Here is a 22,091-nt window from a genome sequence, read left to right on the forward strand (position 1 = left end):
TCACCGAAAGAAACGATTTCATAAAGTGCATCTAAAATAATCAAAAAACGAGATTCTGTCTCGAAAGCCCGAGAAAGTTACATTCAACACGACCGGATTACCAGTTGGGCCATTCATTACGAAGATGATCGCACCGACAATATTTATTTCTGTGCAGGAGTTGGAAATATAAGGTAGAAATTGTGGGTTAATTTGTAGAACCGCCCGTTAAGGAAAATAAGATAGGCCGTATGTAATTTGCCGTTTTCAACCATTTCTGTAGGAATATTTAATTTATTTTTACAGTCGGCGAAAGCTCTCTGCCCAGGGACAAAGATAGACTCGATTTTATTAAGTTTTAGGTCCGTTAATTACGCATTAATCGATTTTTCTAATGGTATACGAAAATCCAACATTAAACTGGCAAGGTCCTGCAGTTTAAGGAAAATATATTGTGATAACAGATTACGCGTCTTGACCTTACATTACAACGAACAAAAGGGCATTGCTAAACTACCGAATTTGGAGACTTCATTCCGACTATTTGGATAAGTATAATGAACCGTAATTAGTTGAATGGGTTACAGAACAGCCACCGATTAAGTCGAGATTACATCTGTTAGATTCGCCCTTAAAAAACTTGAATTTTGACACTGGTCGCGTATTTTCAAGACGTAATTCATTAAAGAAGTGATAATTCTAAATATGCCGGCCGATTTGGAATTTCCTACGTTCCCTCCACGGTATAGCTGAATTTTATATAAGCTTAATTTAGAGGAGATCTTTTTGTATTTGGTGGTTTACCGAAAACTTAAGTTAACCCAAACGTAAAATCCTTTGCATTTGGATTTTTTGCCTTTGATGTTTAATCTTTCTGCATTTTATATTTTCGCCTGTAAGGCCCAGTTCACACTGAACGGACCTGTGGGGGAGGCCTAACGGAGACGTGGCACAGACTTATGTCCTCTCCGCGCTGCCCCATGCAAACAAACGATGTATCGCACACTGACGCGACGTGGCACGGTCGGCCGCCTTCCCGCCACCGCCACGTTTCTTCTAAGACGCTAGTGGTGTATGTGTAGTGGCGCGTCTCTTCCAAGTCTGTATTTACGTGAGCCACGATGCGTGACGATATTTCATGTCACAATCTCGCTTTCTCAATGTGGTTTGTCTGCGTCACGTCTCCGCCACAGGTCCGTTCAGTGTGAACTGGGCCTTATGTTACAGTACTTACAGTACCATGTTAAATTTAGATATATTTTAATTGCGTACATTTAAATGCTCCAATACTTCAGATTGAAAAATTCAAGAAAGAAAGTCTGTCCTTCAGGTGCAAAAACCTTTAGTGTCTGCAACTTCTGGTAATATTTCATTTACGAAAAATGGAAATTTCAAGCTTAACCAGACATTTCCATACAAGGAGATAGTTCACTTGCCTACACGTCGACAAGAACAATCACTACATGATAAATGGGAGTCCTATATCAAGGAAATTGATTAATACGAGACTAATTACCATTTTGCATTATATTTCAGTGTGTGAAGACTAGATCACAGTATCTTGATCTCGATCTTGATACACCGAAGAACTTACATTAAAAAAACTGCATAACAAATCATAAACCTCAGCGAAGTATAATCGAAGAGGCGGCATGGAAGTGTGTGCTCAAAAATAATCGCAAATAAGGTAGTACCACAATAACCAGATTAAACAAATGAAGAGCTCCCTTGACACTAATAAAAGGTACAACTTACGGGAATTCCAATGCACCCTTATCGATTTTACTTTATGCAACGTTCGAATGATGTTATCTATCAATCACTTAACCTAAATGTGTACAGCTGTCAACAATGAATGATGAAAAGCACTTATGAACAGAAGCTGATCGAGAGGTGATTACAAGTGCGTAAAAATCAATAGCCGGCTTTACATGGATCATATTATCTTCCGCATAGGGTCAGACCTCACGAGGGACATTGCGGTTTATTTTCCAGCACGAAAACGTCACCTGCGAGGGTACGCTCCTTCGGAGCTTTCGCTTTTTTTTTATTAATAGCGTTTCCGCATCCAATACATCTTCCCGCGTTACGCAACATCAGTTATAAATTAATCAACTATCCGTAGTCAATACGGCGATATAAAAGCGAATTTGTCGAATCATCTCATTTATATAACATGTCAGCAACAAAATCCGCAAATGGTCTCCTTGTTATTTAACAAACGGATTTTTAGGACCTTTTCCAACGAACTTTCAATGTGTCTATGTCAATAGCAATTCCTTTTCTCCTTATAAAGTAACAGATATAAGTTTTCTACTTTATCGGTTCATGTTCTAAACTCGTTATAAGTTGAAATGTACATAATGTATCAATACAAAATGTCCAAAGCAAGCATTTTGAGTTTTCCGGTATACTTAATCATTATGTAAAAATATTCATATGCTCAGAATATTATAGCACGTCACCTATATAAACATATGTGAACCGGAAAAACCAATAAATAACAAACAGTACTATGGCGCACGTTATTATTTATAAAGAATTGCGGCGAAATGACTTGAAAACCTAATTAGTTGCAATCGAACGTAGAAGATTAATCGAAGCGATTTACAAAAGTTTTGTAAACCAATAAATGCTCACCCGCAAAATTTTATCGGAGCAACCCCCAATATATTGGATACTGAACGGAAAATACTCTCATAATTTTATTTACACATTAGAAGCGCAATTTCGACGAGTAACAATCCATAATCTGTTCACCATCCCCTCGTAGTCCTCAAATAGTTTGTGAAAACCTCGCTAACCCTTGATACCAAAGTTTTAGCATACTTTGAATTCCCGCTAACGTGATATTCCACATTCGCTACTTTCTTGTTTGATAGAGAAAATTTCGCTAGAGTATGTCGTTAAATATTTCGGCGTAAGATAAGGGTTCGAAAATTAACGTTTAACCCTATCGCCATTATGAATTTGATGTTAAATTAGACGAAATTTAATGTGTTCGTTACATGCCCAAACTTCTAAAACTTTATTCTAAAGCAAATTGTAACAATTTATCTTTTGGGGTGGATTTAATTATTTTTTTACGTTTTTACTTTGGTCGTTTGTTAAGGGATTATTACATAATTTCATTTTCTGCTTGTCAATATATTTATCTCACTTCCTCGTTTTGAAGAGATTATGTTTCGAAAACTTCCGTAGTAGGTAATCTTGTTTTTAACATACATAAGTTTTTATCGGAAACAAGAACTATGAAAGTAAACAAAGTTCCTTCGACGGACTGACATGGAACTTTTAACTATTCGTTTCCTTCGACTAGGTGCATAAACTTTATCTAGAGCATTTTCAATACTTCCTCTTATTTTATTTTTGCGAAAGGATTTTCCAGCTCAATGCATTATACAAGTAAAAATGCCCACGATTAACTCGTCGTCGGAATCGAAACCAAGACCTCTGAAACATTTAACGTCATTTTTTAGTCATTTACTGAACTTCGTGAATCGTACCAAATTTATATTCGACGATTTTTTTAATTCTAAAGTTTGAATTGGCTCAAATTGATGTTATAAGATGTTACCATTTATTTTCAACGTCAACCCTTATCTAGCAAACGTTTGGACAAGTTTCATTCTTATTTTGCAACACGAGACACATTTATCAAACAGTTCCTAACAAACAATTATCTCCTCAATTATAATAAAAGTAATGAAGAAACGTTTAACATGAAGGTTTGTTGACAGGACAAACTAAAAAATTATATTAAAAAAAAATTTTAAGGTGGCAGTGATTGACATTCCTTTTGTTAAAAAATAAGGGCCGTATTGGATTTTTACATGAGTAGATTCCAAGACATAATTTAACCTACGATTGAACAAATTAAAATCCGCTATTTTTGCAGTTTAATTAATTATTCCTTGTTTCATCGGTTGAATTTTCAAAAACAAAACTGCAAAACTGCACCGGTTTAACCTAATCCTTATCTTAAATAATAACAAAGTTACTCAAGCAATTTCACTCGTTCAGAGACACGCTGTATAAATTACTTTTTTTAGGATGGAAAACCACCCCGTTTTGCCTAATTCCATACAACTATATATTACAACTGCAGGTGAGTAAAATTAGGTTGAGATGATTTGAGTAATGATTGTTAGAGACTTCGGACCAGTATTACAGAATATTTCAACCCTTAAACATCAACCTCTATTGTGTTTTCATTTAAAATAAGTATTTATCCTAAAAAAATTAACAATTTATTATCGACGACAGCGTTCATTTTGAACCTCCTAATAGGTGGTGTATCAGACGTTAATATAAACATTAAACAGTACCGTGTGTCCTATTTTGGTTGAGATTGCAGTGTTTTTAATGATAGAGGATTTTAAATACCAGAAACAGAATAAAGCTAGCTACGTTTGTTTATGAGATACAGGATGAAGACGAAAAATTTGATTTTTGGGGATGCTAATCATCTTAATACCTGTGTAAGAGAGAAAAAGGGTAAAAACGGCTTCTTTTCGATATTGTTACGTAGAATGCAATGGAGTAGGTAAAACAATTTTTGGACCACCATATCTGAGATTTGGCCCAATGTTGATATTTTTTTATCGATTGATATCGGTTGCCATGGATATGTTACGCACAACTATCGAAAAAGCTAAATGAGCTAAAATAACGCACACAACGCGTTATGGCAGATGCCAAACACCGACATTTTTCGATTTCCCTCCTGCCTCACTCAGATTTCTTTTTACCCCCACCCCCTAAAGTTCCGTCAAGTTCCCCGCTAATCCCTTGTTCGAGTTCTCAAATTTTTTTAGTAAGCTTCGGTACTTCTCTCAATTTCGGCACACGCCACTCTCAAAGTCCTCAATTACTTCCCAAGTTTTTTCATTTTTTATTTACAAAAAGAAAGAAAGACTATACTATTCATTCACATATTAATCAGTAACGAATTGTCTTAGCGGAGGAAACCTTTCCCTATGCACTGATGTATGCAATGCTATCCGTTCACTACACCATCCACAACACACCTGTCCAACTAGCTCAAACAAATCAAAATTGAATGTTATACTCTCTCCTCGTACCCATCCGGCATCTGCTAGAGCAAAAATCCTTGCGGCAATTCCAAAGAATTAGCTACACAAAACTATACCTGAATGAAATTTTGGACCCCAATAAAAAAAACCTCACATGAAAACTATAACCGGGCCGCACAAAGCCTCCGAATAAGCACACAATTAATTGATTGACAATGACAAAAATGTATTCCGAAAGACATGAAACAATATTAGAACAATATCCCTGAAAGAAAGAAAAGCGTACAAAAAAAATCTTAAATTACAACTAGCTCCGGAAAGAACAGGGCACCTTCGAGAGTGGATTGGAGAGCCGAAAATCATCCTATCATTTTAAATACTCGAAATTGACTTGGCGTCCATTTTTATTTCGGGTAGTTTCAACCTCAGATTCACTGTTTTGAGCGACGGCCAAAAAGGGTGGAGAGAAAAAAGTTTTACGAAGCTCTCTCGAGCGTTAGTACCTTTTTTTCGGACGCATCGGACGGTGTTTTTTGTTAATATAAACTTAAAAAAGATATGTTCTGACGAATTCAACAACCCCCGTTTGCTCACTGTGCGATAAGTAAGTAGAACGCGAAAAAAATCGGACTCAAAATGGGCGAAAAACTCGAGGATAAGCTTTTCTTTTGAGACCCTTTCGATTGAACGGCAAAAGATAAATGTACCCACCATACCGGGGTTACCCATACTGTTTCCTATCATAACTCCTATATTTTTTATGAAAAAAAGTTCATCAAAAAAGCATTTTGTAGGTTTTTGCGAGCTACTACTTACACCAAATCCCCTTAAACCTCTTAATTTTTAAAAGGGGGTGAGCTTAAAAGGCTGAATCATTTTAGTACTCGCACGTTTTCCACGTCCATATCTCACTTAATTTTTGTCGTACATAAAACTCCCTGCGAGGAATATGTTTGGTATTAAAAAAAGCTACAATTTGATGCTGTAGCAATTTTTAAGTATCAGAATTTCACTTTTAGCTTCAATTATTTCAAAATTAAGTATTCTAAACTAGTCACACTTCTGGAATATATTAATCATACGTAATAAAAGAAATCTGGAAAAGGGGGAGGAGTGATTTTAATTAGGGTGGTAATTATTAGGGGGAAGTTCTCGCTGATTTTTTTGCTGAAAAAGGTAGAAATCTACCGTATTTTCATCATAACTTGCTTAATTTGTATACTAAAGTTTTTTTTAAAGTAAATAGGCACTTTAAAAATATTCTACAAGTTCTCGAAAAATGCAGCAATCATTAAAAATACCATTTTCTTTGTTTTTTTAAAACCTATAATTTATTTGTTCTTCACAGATTTTTTTAATAAAATGCATACTTTTTGAGTTGTTCTCGAATAACTAATTAAAACATTGAACTTTTGTATGAAATACTCAATACTCATCTTCGATCACAAATTTCTAGAAAAGTATTTTACAAAAAAAAGGTATAGAACACTTTTTGCCTACAATTAATTTTTCTATCTATACCTGTGGTCAAATTACAAAAAATAATTTCCATCCCCGAGATGGAGTGGCAACCACCCCCAAAGTGACAGCGCCATACCTACTGTCAAAATTTCAAGTTAATCGATTCATTTGGAAAAAATTGCCAGGGCAAAACCTTCATTTCCTGGACTAAAGATCTATTTTCACTAACCATAAGCAAGAAAATTAACAGATTTACAAATGTCACGATTAAGCGAAATACTAACAATATGAATCATTTTCAAAGATTTTTCAAAAATTCCAAATGGGTTCTTTTGTCACAAAAAAAGGGACAACTTTGCCCCCATTTAACCTACTGTATCTCTCGCCGGCGCCGTTACGGAGAGCCACCAATTTGAACCATCCTGTGATGTTACAGTGTCTGCCAATTTTAAATTTGAATCGTTCCTGCTTGCATTTTTCTCCCATAAATGAAGTACCTATTTATGGAGAAAGATGCAAGTTACACCACTGGAAATTTATTACCCGCACACGTAACAATTCAAACGGTACAAGGACGAAATTATATTTTTTTCGAACGGCAGAATAATTATGGTACCTATGCATATTTTCTATTGGTGTCTGACGTCTTGAGATCTTCGCATGCGCCAAGTTCAAGATCAATCGATTCGGATCTGTAGTCGACAGAAACAGGTCTGTTTATGAGAAACAGGTCGGTTAAACACTAACCCGGACCTATTTCTACAGAACTCTTTCTGATCTGATCTAATTTTAATAAATAAACCTGTTTCTATACAACTGACCTGTTTCTGTCGACAAACAGAACTGAATCGATTGACCTCGAACTTAGCGCATGCGCAGATTTCAAGACCTGTTGAAATAATATCAAAGAAAAGTAAAAACAAAATCGGCTATTTTCGGTTTTTCTGGTATATCTTCGGAAGTAATCGAAGTTTTCCGATTTTAATTACAGCATGATAATAACTGTGCAAAAAAATTCGCGAATTACACAATTCCAATTTTATGCAAAAATATATTCCCTTCAAATTTCTGTATAACTATCTAATGGGTGATTTTATTTGACAAACATATAAAGTTTATCGGTCAAATGGATTACGAACTCAATCCAAGAGCACTGGTAGGGATCTAATCTAGACGTCAAACGGGGAAATAACGTCACAAAAAATGGTCATTGATGAAAGATTGAATGTTATTGATCCAGTTCTAAATGAATAGTGTCCTTATTGTTCAAATGCTAGATTTATATAACATACCATGCACAAACTAGTAGCTTGTACTGAAAAACAAAGTATCGCGGGAAATGAAATGGTTTTCCAAATCCCCTTCACGGTTTTTAACGTTACAAATCTGTGATTATTCTGAATACCGCAAGATGATAACATCTGTGGGTGCGATTTTCATCGCAATGAAAAGTTAGTAACGGAATTCGAAGTTGTGTGTTGCTATTAGGGCGTAAAATTTCTATCTAACGGCACAAAGAATGTGCATAATCTGTGCACAATATTAACGTTGAAATGTCTGTTGATTTATGTAAAAGTTTACGGCTAAATAAATTTCGCGGGCCTAATTTAAATGTTGTTACAGCTTGTTGCCTATTAATTCATACTATAATATTACTATCTCACGATGTTACGTTCTCACCTCCTCTTAAAAGTTAGTTGAAGCTAATTTGGTACAATAATAATACTACAAAATTATATCCAAATACAATAATTGTTATAACCCATTTTCCCAAATTGGTAAAATTGGCGGCTTCTGGGTCAGTGCGTTGTCACCTTCTTTATCTTTGGATTAAAAAATGTGGTCAATAATGATAGCTTTTTTATTCTCCAACACTTCATGTTTTCTGACATTTTTATGGAAAGCGCAATTGCACTGAAGTGTTAATAATTGATTCATGATATCTCGGGCTTGGGAAATTAGAAAATGCACCATCCAGGGCACCATCTGAATAATTACAGATTTTTTCTGCGCCGCAACTATGCGCGATTGTGAGGAAATTTGGATTTATTTCATCTCTATCAGTCGATTTAAGGGGGTTGATTTTTTATTTTCGTTTTTTGGCTGCGAGTTTAAACTTTGTTAGGGGGGCCTAGGTGTTAAGCAGGGTGGTTCTACTAGATAATTGGTTGTCCAAAACTTATGTTAACTCAATCATTTCCCAAGAGAATTAAGCGCACTTTAATGGGGCGAGATTAGTATCCAGTTCCCAGGAAATGCCTTGCAATATTGATTATGTGACTGTTCATTATCTAAGGTAAAGATTAAGTCAGGGAAGAGAACCCGTATGGAAAAGTAACGAACAAGAAAAACGGTTTGTCGGCCGGTTAATGTTCGGGGAGAAGTGACAAAAATCTACATTGCCAAAGCGGAAGTAGAATTAGATCCTCCACGGGAGAAAAATCTATACAATATTGGTACAAAAAGACCAATCTGGTTTAGCTTACAGTAAGTCGTGCTTAAGTAGACTGGATTTCAGTAGGTGCTGTTTTCAATAGCGATATTGTGCAATACGGGTAATCTCCGATCGTAAATTTTCACAGTAAAAAACCAAGGGAGTAAAGCAAGTATAAGCAAAGGCATTATTAAATATTCACGGAAAACTCTTTCAATGTGCAGATTACTACATTTCGAACAAAATTAATTCGGTCATTGCAACGCCGTGCATTCTGAAGAAGTTTGTAACCAGAGAAGGTCTCCTTCCGCTACGAGATAGGTGTAATTTCCACCAAAGACTTACTACTTCCACGAATCATAGTTAGAGGGTGATCCAAGATCTGAAGATTGAATGGTTCAGAGGGGTAGATTTAAATCCCGTATAAATAAGGTAAATTGTTTTTTGCTATTTGTATTCGGCACACTGTAAGGATTTAGACCGGGTGGAATTTTGACGTTGAGACAGTAATTAGAAATCATTCAAGATTCGGTTTAATTATTGTTATACTTATCTGATTTGTTAGAAAAGAAATTTTCCATTGTGCCTATATTCACGCATGGATTTAATTCAAAATTTATATAATTATTTCATAATTAAAGTAAGAATTTCCTGTAAGCAATGCTAATGTCGATACCCATATCAGTGAAATCGAACTCTGCGTCCACTTTACCCCGAGACACCACTGAGCTACTAAGCAAAAATGTGTACATCATTCCTAAAGTCCAAAAAAATTCCAGAATTCCAAAAAATCCGTCAGACTTCCAAAAGACTTCTAAAACTGCAAAATAATTCCATCGAATTCCAAAAATTCCATTGACTTTGAAAGAATTTCAATGAATTCCAAAAAGAATTCCAACGAATTCCACTAATGTTTGAGAAACACAATGCGTTGTAACGCAATGAGTTGATATACGATTATATCAGTTTTGTTTTTATACATGATACTTTTCCAGGTTATTTTGAGTGGTTTTTATTGATATAGGTGTACTAAAATAAATTATTGTGGTAGGGGCTAAGTCTCTGTTAATCTGCAAATCTGCTTATATACACTCATGATCTGTAATTCTATGATCGTTTGAGACCTATATCTAGAAAGTTAATACAGCTATGAAATACAAAAACATATAAACGAATCCCAGAAATGAGAAATCCGAAAGTTTCGTTTGTTAACGGTCAAATTTTTTGTTGATTAGATTTATAATATTGTGCCCCAATTTCCAAATCAAGGCCATCAACATTTTTCTTTGTATCCGTAGGGCGCAAAGCTACAGTAAACAAAAAGATTACGACCTTAATTCAGCGGCAATAAAAGAAACGGTAATGACACCGTGGCGCCGCGGCATTAACGTCCTTTTTATATTTATTGTTTTCAAACCGAACGATTGATATGTTTGTTTTATTAATATAGTAAGAACGTTCTCCGTCTCCCTCGAGCTTGAAAATTTCACACGTGCACGTATATATCACAATATTGGGGATGGTTATCAAATTTACTCGGCCTAAAGCGTTCCGTAATAAAAATATAATCTGATTTCTGCAGATCGTACAGGGGAATTGCATTTTTACGTCTCGACTTATTTCCGTCTGCGGATTTATATTTTATATATAACTCCGAGAGAGTGTCTTTCCAATCCGAAAGGTATCTATCCATTTCAATAAGTGAGATTTTAGTTAAATAATGGTTATGTGAAAAATTTTATTTTCAACTAAATTATAAGGGGCGATTTTTTCATTCGTTCGGTTTCGGTCATCTTAAATCTCGTGTTTTTGACAGCTATTGCAGACTTTATGGTAACTTAATATGCTGAGTACAGTACCCAAACAATTTCAAACGTGACGAGGCCAATTTTTCCTGACGGAATAGGTTTAAATAGCCAGGTTTACTGGGCGTTGCTCCCGTTGAATTTTTTAGAGCATTCTTCCGATATTTACGAAGTATTATTTAGACTATTGAAAGATTTTTAGAGACTCCTCACAGTTCCACCGTAATTCGTCGGAGATTTTTATTCCTAACGGGTTCCTAAATTCTTCAAAACCACTTAATACATTTTTAAAAATGTATGTGCGATTTTATAGATACTCGCCTATAAAATTTCAGCTCGGTTTTCTAGCGAGCTTCGTCTAGTGGCTTGGATTCTCGGCTATGAGCAATAGGTTCCTAGATTCGAATCCAGATACGGACTTTATTTAAGGGAATGGTACATACAGCAGTTAAAAGTACTATTGCCAATAACAAAAAATAGGTTTCCCAGTAATCCTTCAATCTATCTTCAACGACTTCTTGATAGATATGCAAGGTTTTATTAAGTATTTAAAAAAAGCGATGTGACATAAGGTCAGCTGATTGACAGCTTTTCAGAAATTAGTATTCTGAATCTTTCAATAGCTGCTTCAGGTGGCAGCACCTAGATTAAAGGGGGGCAGGAATTCTTTGGTCGGGTGACATAATTTACAGCGTTTTTGTTTGCTTATGATTCAACACAACACATTAGGTAATCATGTGCATCCTATACTGACTGCAATCATTTCAGTCGAGAATTGGTGAATTTAATTATTGTTCAGCAAGGTCATGAATTATTTGCCTGATGAAATTCTGCGTCACAGAGTAATGACAGGGAATTTTATAAAATTAGAATGGTCCTAAGGCAAATCAATACGTGACGTGTGGGTGTTTAAATTTATATGGGGTCTTATTCCTTTATAAGCGACACCATACCTCATTTTTTAGTTTCATCCAGCGTTGGTACTCTTTCATTACTGAAAGCGAAAGTCTACGTTTGCATATTCAGAGCGAAACGAGCAGACCAATTAGTAGTGAATAAAAGACATCGCCAATTATGTTGCGCATTCCGTCAAAACACAAAAAAAAGATGAGAACGTCAAATTTAATTACCTATCCCCAGTAGTAATGAAAACCTTCAGTAAAGGTCAAATCCTCGACAAAAATTCTATACCGCCTCATCGCGACATTAGAAATCGGCTAATTAGGACTGCTTTTCACTGAAATTAAATGCACTTTACCGCAAATCTTTGAAAACTTTGACATCAGAATGTAAAGTATCATTACAACATGTAAAGGGATGTTCGGATTTAAAGAATAAATTGAGGATTTGCATACCTAAAAGAAGTAGGATACTTATTGCCTTTCCGTGAATAATTTTCCAGAATATCTTTATAGATAAGAAACGTAATTTGTGGTTTAACTGAGGCAGTACATGGGGGTAGTAAAACTTTTGTTTTTGTTTTTTGTTTCTCTACTTCATTACATTTTAACCCTCCGAATTGAGTTTTATCTTCAATCTGCCTGTGGGATTAACACATCAAAAACTTGAAATACATTGTCCCGAATAAATCCCCTTTTAGAGATAAATTTTGACGCACTAATTTTAACGTCAATGAAATCAGGTTATAAATTGGTGGTTTTTCAGCTGTGTAAACCGGCACGTTGCAATTACAGTTATCCATTTTGGGATGAAACTAACTTATTGTACGTGTTTCGTACTTTTCCGATCAATTATTCACACCGCGTTAGTTAAGCGCTAATTTAATTTGGAAAGTTGTGCGAAATTCGTTTTGCTTTCCATTTTTCACCGAAACACTCGTACGTTGGGTTTCCTCCCTTTTGCCTGACAATATTTTACTAACAATTTTAAGAAACTCAACATTTTCCTCCCCCAAAACGATTCATATTTGTGCAACTTACTACAAATTGAATGAGTATGTATGCAGTTTTCGCACACTCTCGGTGAAAGTTGGCCCTTTTTATTAGGGGGTGAACGCCAAACAAACCAAGAAAAACGGTGTGAGCTGGTTATAGAGTTTTACTGTATTATAATCATAAGAGCAAACGAACTTTTCCCAAGCGATGTTCGATTTTGATTATATAAAGACCTCGTCGAAGTAAATAAGCATAATGTAGTACCTTGTATTTATAAATTAACGAATATAAATACAATGGTAGTACCACAGATTTATAGTATATTTAAATCTGTGGTAGTACCTTCATTCCTGTGGAATACGTCACAATTTTTAAAGTTCATGTTTCCCCTTCCATGGCTAGCCCCGCACTGCATAATGACCGCTTCAGTTTTGTCAAAGTACCTTTTCGCAACCCATACAGGGGCACATTCCAGATGGAGTGGTGGCATCTTATTTACTTCGACTAGGTCTTCGACCAAGGTTTCAGACCAATTTTCCTCCAAACCAGGACATTTATAATTACTGAGCGGGACCTTTTGGAATATGTTTGGACACTTCAACAAAGTCCCACGACCTCCCTAGGGCGATCCTGGAAAAAGTGAAATTTCATGAAAATTTCTGGAGCGGGCTGAGATATTAGTTTTGAAAGAATGTAAGTTTATTATCAGAAGTGTGTGCGTCAGCGTACCGAAAAGTCAATCAAATGAAGGACTAGGGGGCGGTATCTATTTTTTGCTCCTTAAGGGAGAGATGCTTAACGTTAAGGGGAACAGGTCGTATCAATCATAATCAAGGCGAATAGGAATGGAAGTATTCGTTGACGATGCTGATGTAGGGGATGACAACACCTGCAATGTTCTGTTGGTCATAAAGCGACTTACATATGTAATGTAAAATTAATATTAGCTAAGATTATAATAAGATACATTCCATACTTTTGAGTATCCCTGTATATAATATTTTTAATTATGTAGGTTTAATGGTTATCTAAATCTTTCAAACTCCATTTGAAAGTCGGTTAGTAATAATTAATAATTTCCTTTGCGCGTTCGCGTATGCCTGAAGTCGCGCCATTTACTAAAACTGCTGAAAAAAGGGAAGAAAACACCATTTCTTAAAAATTCCTTCTGAAAAACATTTTTGCGTCCTTTGGTCACAATTCCTTCGATATATGTGATACAATAAACTGTACCAACAACAAAAAAGTTTCTGGCGTGGTGAATTTGCTCTGCGCGGATAATTAATGCGCGATTTTGTAGGGCCTGTTAAATCTACACTAATACCAGATATGGCATTATATACGCATATATGGAGGCACATATCATTAGTTTAAGACACCATTGACCAACTCTCATTAAAATTTTTATGTTAAACGGATCCAAAGTAAAAAAATAATATTTGCAGCCGCGCAAGGAATTTTCATAAGGTATATTTATATTTATATTTAAACTAAATTGTTGTGTTGTCAGTGGGATTAAAATTGTAAATCATGACCAATGAAATAAAAGCATGACATATCTACTGTCAATTAAAATTCAAATTAAAATTGGCATCGCCGCGCTAAAAACTCTCATAAGAGCGGCGGCGCACTAGCAATTTAATGTAGATTATTTTTGTATATCGCACCTTTCGCGCTAAACCCCAGTTTTCTATATATTTAAGAAATACTGATAAAAACTACTAATTTACCAACTTTCCTCCCCTCGACGCTTTTTACTAAATAATATGTAAACTGTATAGAACAATTTGGAGTTGGAGGGCCGGTCGAGATTTCATTGGCAGTCACGACTGTCTGGCCGTCGCTGCCATTGGCAGTCACGTGCGCGGTGTACATTTGAACACAATGTTTGTATTTTGCCGCTCACGCGAATGAGCCGCCAGTGTCCAAGCGCCCTTCCTAAATTATCTAAACATTCTATACCAATCTCAAATGAAAGGTACCCACACCTATGGAAAATTCTTTTCTATCTATTAAATATACTAAATTGTATTAACACCATGTACCCCTACTTTCTTCTTCAACCGTCTCCTAACAAAATGATAAATCTAACTCTGACGTCACAGCAGGATAAAAATTAATTAATTCCTAACTTGCAATGTTACTATATGCGTAATTGAAGTGACATTCTCATTTTTTTTTTTTTTTGGTTGGATCCATCGTTCCTCGAAATGGGGGTTGAAATATATTGTGTGATCAAAACTCTCTAAACCTTCCCCATATAGTTTTTATTCGTTGAAGTTTTTAAAAATAGCGACTATAGTTTCGGCGTACTGCCATCATCAGGCGACTAGAAGTTTATCACAATATAGCAAATTTGAAAACATTAAGAGCTAGTACTTACTGTGAAATTTAACAAGAAAATGGTAGGTTACAAACGTTGAAGACGAATAAGACGAACATGTTGTTTTTTAATTATTAACTGGCCGAAGCCAAGTGAAAAAACCTGAAGGGTGGTTAAACCGGAAAGGTTGTCCTAAGTTTCAAAACGAATTATTATCAAGCCTTGTTAAGACAACCAACCGGAGGGTTGAATTATTACATTAGAGTTGAAAGTTGAATTTAACCTATAAAGTTTTAGATTTAAAAAATAAATTATCTAAAGGGTACTTACACATTTTAAAAGAACCGGGGGAAAAAAATAAACTTATAAAAGTTTTGAAACTATTAAGATGACTACATATTTAAATTATTTAAGTTAAGTTTAAATTCGAGATCATGCAGACGGCATGTCTAGAAATGATTGACAAACCGGTATAAGAGGAAACTGACATATCGATAAATTTATAAATTTTGAAAAGATATATAGGGTGAATTGAAATTATTGTAAAAACAGAAGATTGTTATTGAAGCCGAGAATTTCATTAAGAGAGAGGTGCGGGTTCTTTTTAACTTGGTGGTGAATTTCTTTCAATTCCAGAAAGTTCAATCTTATACCTTTATTGCATATATGTAGAATTTCGAAATCGGTATTCGGATTGAAGGAGTGACCCGTTTCCAGGATGTGTGAAGCGAAAGAGGATTTTATTGAAGAGGAATTATTGTTTTTAATGCATTGAAAGTGTTCTTGAAACCTAGTAGAAAATTTTCTCCCTGTTTGGCCAATGTAGGAAGATTTACAGGTGGGGCAATTAAGTTTGTAAATGCCAGATTTGTCTATTAGAGGGATTTGGTCTTTTGTGTGTGAAAGAACTGACTTTAGATTGCTGTTGGCTGTAAAGATTATTCGGATGTTGTATTTTTGGAAGGTGTTTTGAAAACAATGAGAAAATTCTCCGATATAAGGCAATACTTGATATGTGGTTGGAGTATCTTCTTGTAAGAGGGATAAACTGGTGGTATTGCGGATCTCGGATTTATGAAGGAGTTTGAATTGGAGATTTTGGATCAATTTTAACGGGTAATCATTTTGGGCGGCTAGTTGGTACATAATCTGGAGTTCTGCGTTGTATTTGGTTTGGTTTAAGGGTAAATTGAAAAGTCTGTGGAAATAGAATCTGAACGCTGCAAGTTTATGTTGGAGAGAATGAAAGGAGGTGAAGTGGATTATATTACTGGTGGTGGTGGGTTTTCTATAAATTCCAATATCGAGTTTTTGGCCTAGATGTTCAATTGAGAGATCTAAAAAATTGAGGGTTTTGTGGGACTCTAATTCGAGGGTAAATTTTAAGTTTTTATGTAAGGTATTTAAGATGTTGAAGCAATTGTTTAAATCGGAGTCATTGCCTTCAAATATTACAAGGATGTCATCTACATAGCGTTTATAAAATTTAAAGTGTTGCTTGATGGTAGGCTTGGATAAGAGTTTTTTAATTTCTAGATTTGATAAGAATATTTCGGCAAGTAAAGGCGAAAGGTTATTCCCCATAGGGAGACCGGATTTTTGTGTATATTGTTTTTTATTGAAGAAGAAGAAATTTTGGTTCAAACACTGATCTAGACATTTGATTAAAAATTCGGAAGTTTGATCTGAGGCATTAGAATCTGAAAGTAAATTTTGAACTATCGATCTGCATTCTCCGTATGGGACGCTAGGAAACAAATTGACTATATCAAAGGAAATGAGGCGTTGGGATTCTGAAATCTTAGTTTTTGAAAGTTCATGAGCAAATTGAATGGAGTTTGTTATTGAATGTGGGGAGGACCATGGTAGAAGGGTTGTCAAGCACGAGTTTAACCACGTAGATAGTTTGTGAACTGGTGTGTTGGTAAAAGAAACGATAGGTCGTATCGGGTTGTTGGGTTTGTGGATTTTTGGAAGAGCATACAATCTGGGGATGGATGGATTCATAAGAAGGAAAGACGTGTAATAAAGGTTGAATTCAGTTTTGATGAAGTCCTTATAAGAGTGAATAAACTTTCTGAAATTTACTGTGAAGTTATTAAAATTTATCTTCGAGTTACTGAAATCATCCCCTTTAAGGAAATTCTCCACTTTGCGGACATAATCTTCTTTATTCAACCCTCCGGTTGGTTGTCTTAACAAGGCTTGATAATAATTCGTTTTGAAACTTAGGACAACCTTTCCGGTTTAACCACCCTTCAGGTTTTTTCACTTGGCTTCGGCCAGTTAATAATTAAAAAACAACATGTTCGTCTTATTCGTCTTCAACGTTTGTAACCTACCATTTTCTTGTTAAATTTCACAGTAAGTACTAGCTCTTAATGTTTTCAAATTTGCTATATTGTGATAAACTTCTAGTCGCCTGATGATGGCAGTACGCCGAAACTATAGTCGCTATTTTTAAAACTTCAACGAATAAAAACTATATGGGGAAGGTTTAGAGAGTTTTGATCACACAATATGTGACATTCTCAATTAAACTATTACGTACATGAGAAATCTACGTACGTACGCGCTATCTATACCAAATAAAAACTGCCCCTATGTACGTTGATTTGCTTAACCCTTAACTTATTCTACGAACATTGCGCATAAGGCCTTGCAAATTCAAATTTATAGGAGCAAACACACTAATAAAACGGCAAGCAAGTAGTACAAATAATTACTCTACATCCTATGCTAATTGCTTACTGTAATTACAAAGGAAAATAAATGATACATTAAAAAGATTCGCTGCAAAACATTTCCAGTGGTGTAGCTTGGGGTTTTCTCCTTTAATGGAATGCATAAAATCCGGAACGATAAAATTCCAAAGCTGTCACATATGTTACATCACATTACTGAAATGCTTCAAAACGGAGGTATATGATCAGATTAAGAAGAATCCAACTAATAACATATGTAGTTACCGAAACGATAAAATAACAACAAAGAAACTGAATTCCTGAAAATAATGTTATAGCTGTTCTTAGGGCCAGTTTTTCATGTTTTAGTTATGCTTATCTGATAGGCAACCTTTTGTGTGAATATATTTGTTTCCATGGAAATGAACTATTATATAAGTTTAACGCAAAGAATGGCGCACTATTTATTTTTATCACATACTACTAAAATATTAGCTGCCTGCTATTCTCCGTTGGAATAAATGTAATTACCGTTTGCTGTTTCCTGAGCTAAATGTGACAGATTATTCACGCTTGCTATTTCTCTTGTTGAACTTTTCTGTGCGTTTTTTTAGAAAAACATTCCGTTAAAATGTTACCTGCCCTATCATGTCGCTTGAAATATTAGGTGTTACATCAATAAATGCTATGGGGTAAAGGGAGTTTCCTTTTAGTGAGCGAGTTTGCGTTAAAAAATAAATTCTGAGAGATTAGAGAATCAAGTTTCAATAAGTTCTTACATTTTGGAAAGGGAACACGACATCGCACAAATTGACAAATCATTACATAAATATAGACCCATCTGGAGATGAAATTAAAATTATTTGGCCTTAAAAACGACCCGAGTAGCGACAGACGTAGAAAAAGACGTCAACCGTCGAAATGCTCAAACACCACAAAACGAAAAGGCTCTCGGATATACGTTAAGTTGAACAATAAAAAGCAAATCGAAAAGTAACTTGAGCAGTTCGAAACAAAACAAAAGTGGTACTTTAGATTAAGAATTTTTCGAATAAAACAGCTAAACTTTAAATTCCGGAAGAGCAGGGAACAATATATTCCCTAGACGTGCGAATTTCTAAACGCTTTCTAAAAGAACGAGGCGGCATTTGTCACCTGATAAGATATACGGGAAAACTCCCGACAAATCTGTATACACATGTATCTACCCCGCATCAAGCTATCGGTAAAAGTTTATGGGATTTTTTACTGTTTTAGTTTGGGGCGATCCGAGTGGGTCGAAGAAATCGAGAGAGTGGCTCAAAAACGCTCAAAAGAAACTTATAATGATATTGGTCGAAGTCAAATTATATACTGCGAAGCGAGCGTGATATAAAAACTCCCCTTTACAAAAACTGCTCAAAGAAGAGTTGATTATTGCGGTGGCACATTTATACTAGACGCGCGATATTAAACTTTTACGAAGCACAAATACGTCCAAAAACACTCACCTACCCCTTCCTCGTTTCACGCCACCTGAAAACAAAACCCAAATTAGTAAATACAGAAACTCATCGCGCTAAATAAATGCATGCGCTGGTTTAATGCGCCAACAAAGTAGAATAATGGTACACATATCGGATTAGAGCATACGGGGCTTTTACGTCGCGATAACCGAGGTCATTGTGGAAATAATGTCCGTCATAACACTCCTTAAGGTGGAAGAAAGATGGACCTAATTTTCCATTTTTTATTGTTTCGTGCAGTGTCTAGTCATTAGGAAAGCTTTGGCTTTTAACGTTGAAAGCTTTTCACCTCGACGCGTAATGATTTTGTTTACACCGATTACGAGATCGTTTCATAGTTGAAGTGGGTATTAAGGTGTATAAATTGTTTTACCCTACTTACGAGCTTGAAGAGGCGAAACTTTACTTTCGCTCATAGTGGGGATATAAATAAATTTGACTCAAATTTTGTGTAACCTTGACATTCGCGTGCATTGGTTTTCTTGGGGCGTTTTTTCTTAGTGTGGTATGAAATAAAATGACATGAAACTTTATCTTTCATGGTATTCTAATTAAAGGTCTCAACGAAACGAACCGTTTTCTACCAACTGCCGCCCTTCCCGATCATATGCACTTATCTTAATAGAGATCATTTGATTGCAACTGCGTATTCGGCATGAGGTCATTGCAGCATCGCGGAATTCGTAGTATAAAATGAATCAACGATTAAAGATGTCCGATTTTGTTAATAAGAAGCCATTTTGTAGGCGTTGATTAATAAGTAAGAAATTAAGAGGAGGAGGATCATTCCGGGATAATATTGCATTGATCCGGTAGTGAAGTGCGGGGGTATTCACCGAGCCAAAATTTAAGTTCGAGATTGAAGGTGAAACTGCGATATAGTATGTTAGCCAGGAACTGAAGCATGATTCAGTTTTCATTAACGAGAGTCTTGACCTCATTGGTAAAATAAAGTTTCTTTTAGTGAAAGCACGGAAGATATAACCATTTCGGTGATTTCATCTATGCCAATGATGTGTCAAAGGTGAAACTCGAATTAAAAATTTTCCGAGAAAAGAAAAGCGCGAATAAGTAAAGGGACTCGTTCGGAAACAAAATATTACCTTTAAACGCGAAGAGTTATAAAACATTTTTTCGTTGAGTGCGCACTATGAAAAACAAGTCATTTTGTAGCTCCAGGTAAAGAATAAACCTCGGAACCTCGGATTGTATAGTTTGTGTAAAAATTACGTTGATAGAGTTCAACAAAACAAAACAAGAGTGACACTTTGATAATTAAAAAAAACAATCGTAATGGCGGTTGCGCGTTTTTTTGGTAATTAATTAATAAATTCGCGCAGTAATCTATGAAAACACGAAGCTTTTCCCGTTGAACATTATTGGTTTAGTTAGAGCAACATTGACAACATTAAAGTGATTTACACATAAAATAGCATTCATTTTCACTATGGAGATCTCATAGTCTAAGAGCCAGTGAAAAGCAGACCCAACATATTTCAGTAAACCCTCAATTTTGTCCAAAGACTCTCTTATACTTACTGTTCATGAGTGGGGGACTAGCTTAGCCAGATCGAAGTAGGTTGAGTGGCGCTCGGGTGAAACAGCTATAAAAATTACACCATATTCGAAAGTATTTCAGTAAAGCTGCCATTGACATATTTTAAATTATATCATTTCTTTTATTGGAAAATCACGATGGCAGATAGTTATGGCGGTTGTGAAGTCACGGCAGACTCAAATTGAAAAAAAAATTAATTTAAAAAATATTTCAGTAAATCTGAAATTTAAATATGTTATTCTTAACAGTCTAGCTTACATTTATCATGGCAGACATTTTCATCGGTTATAACAATCTGGCAGACAGATAAAGTACCGCTCGAGCATACGTATACATGTGACCAGTAAGTAAGTACTTACCTACTTCTCTGTCAGTTTAATTAGCATGTTCTTGAATTTACTATTACCTACTATTATTAAGCATCCTCAGATCTAGCCTCAGATCCTTTATAGTTTTGTATTGTCGTCCGTCCGTCCGTCCGTGCTATAACTCTTTTTTTAAAGTGGCAGATCCTGTTGAAATTTGGTATACGGGTACTTTGGACATTAAGGACGGACGCTACTGATTTTCAGGAAAGTGGCTCAACAGGAACAAAAATTATTAATTTTTTTCTTAACATTCAATAGGTAATACAAAACTAATGCTTTTTGCTTTTAAAAAAATATATATTGTTCGATACATCCTGATGATGCTGATGGGACTTAAATTTACTGTAAGTCCCATCAGGATCATCTTCGTCATTAGATAGGATTAGAGCAAGATTTTGCAAACTGATTTTTTGGTATAAAATAAACCATTTCGAGACAGCCAATTGATTTAACCTTGGAGCAAACGATAAATGCAGATTCTGCAAGAAAACTCACAGGAATAGTTCATTTGACAGACTCAACATCTGCTCCTCAACGTTGGGCAAGGAGTCATGACATTCGCTCTACAATAATCACTCATGTTTTAGAGGAGTTAGGGATCGGAAAAAATCAAGACATTTCTGCAGAATGACAGTTGTCCAATATTAAAAAAAACTGCGACCAACTGGCGAAATTTGTTAATACTTTTGACCAGTACCTTAATACATTTATTACGAACTTGTCTGCAAATAAATTGTTTAATATTGCGTCTGGAAAAGCTGCTACGCTAGAATTTTCTTTTCAATGTTGAACAAATTGGCAATGGTCAAAGAGAAAAATTTATAGATGAATGTTCCGCTGATAGCAGTCGGGTTGAAAAAAAAGTATTAAAAAAACACCTATCCATAATTTTACTAGCCTCATAGAAAAAAGAAAAAAAAATTAAATTAGGCGGAAAAGATTCAAATACAACGAAATTTGTTTGGACGTATGCTTGGGATTTCTATGGACCACAAAATCGATATTCTTAAAACGTTATCATATCCAATTACTTCTGTTTCTCT

At 35.3% G+C, this 22,091-nt stretch overlaps 1 protein-coding gene across 14 annotated transcripts in view; it reads right to left on the reverse strand.

Annotated features, from left to right (window-relative positions):
• Positions 1-22,091, reverse strand: part of LOC116176810 (complexin) — a 501,249-nt gene that overhangs the window by 260,201 nt on the left and 218,957 nt on the right. For 10 of the 14 annotated variants that reach the window (XM_031495588.1, XM_031495581.1, XM_031495589.1 and 7 more), the window contains one exon: positions 19,108-19,132. The gene's annotated coding sequence lies outside the window, so the exon portion shown is untranslated. The remainder of the gene's footprint in view (positions 1-19,107; positions 19,133-22,091) is intronic. The other 4 variants (XM_031495591.1, XM_031495590.1, XM_031495594.1 and 1 more) reach the window with 1 other exon arrangement.

The sequence above is a fragment of the Photinus pyralis genome, unplaced genomic scaffold (assembly GCF_008802855.1).
Source record: "Photinus pyralis isolate 1611_PpyrPB1 unplaced genomic scaffold, Ppyr1.3 Ppyr1.4_LG7, whole genome shotgun sequence".
Classification (NCBI taxonomy): domain Eukaryota; kingdom Metazoa; phylum Arthropoda; class Insecta; order Coleoptera; family Lampyridae; genus Photinus; species Photinus pyralis.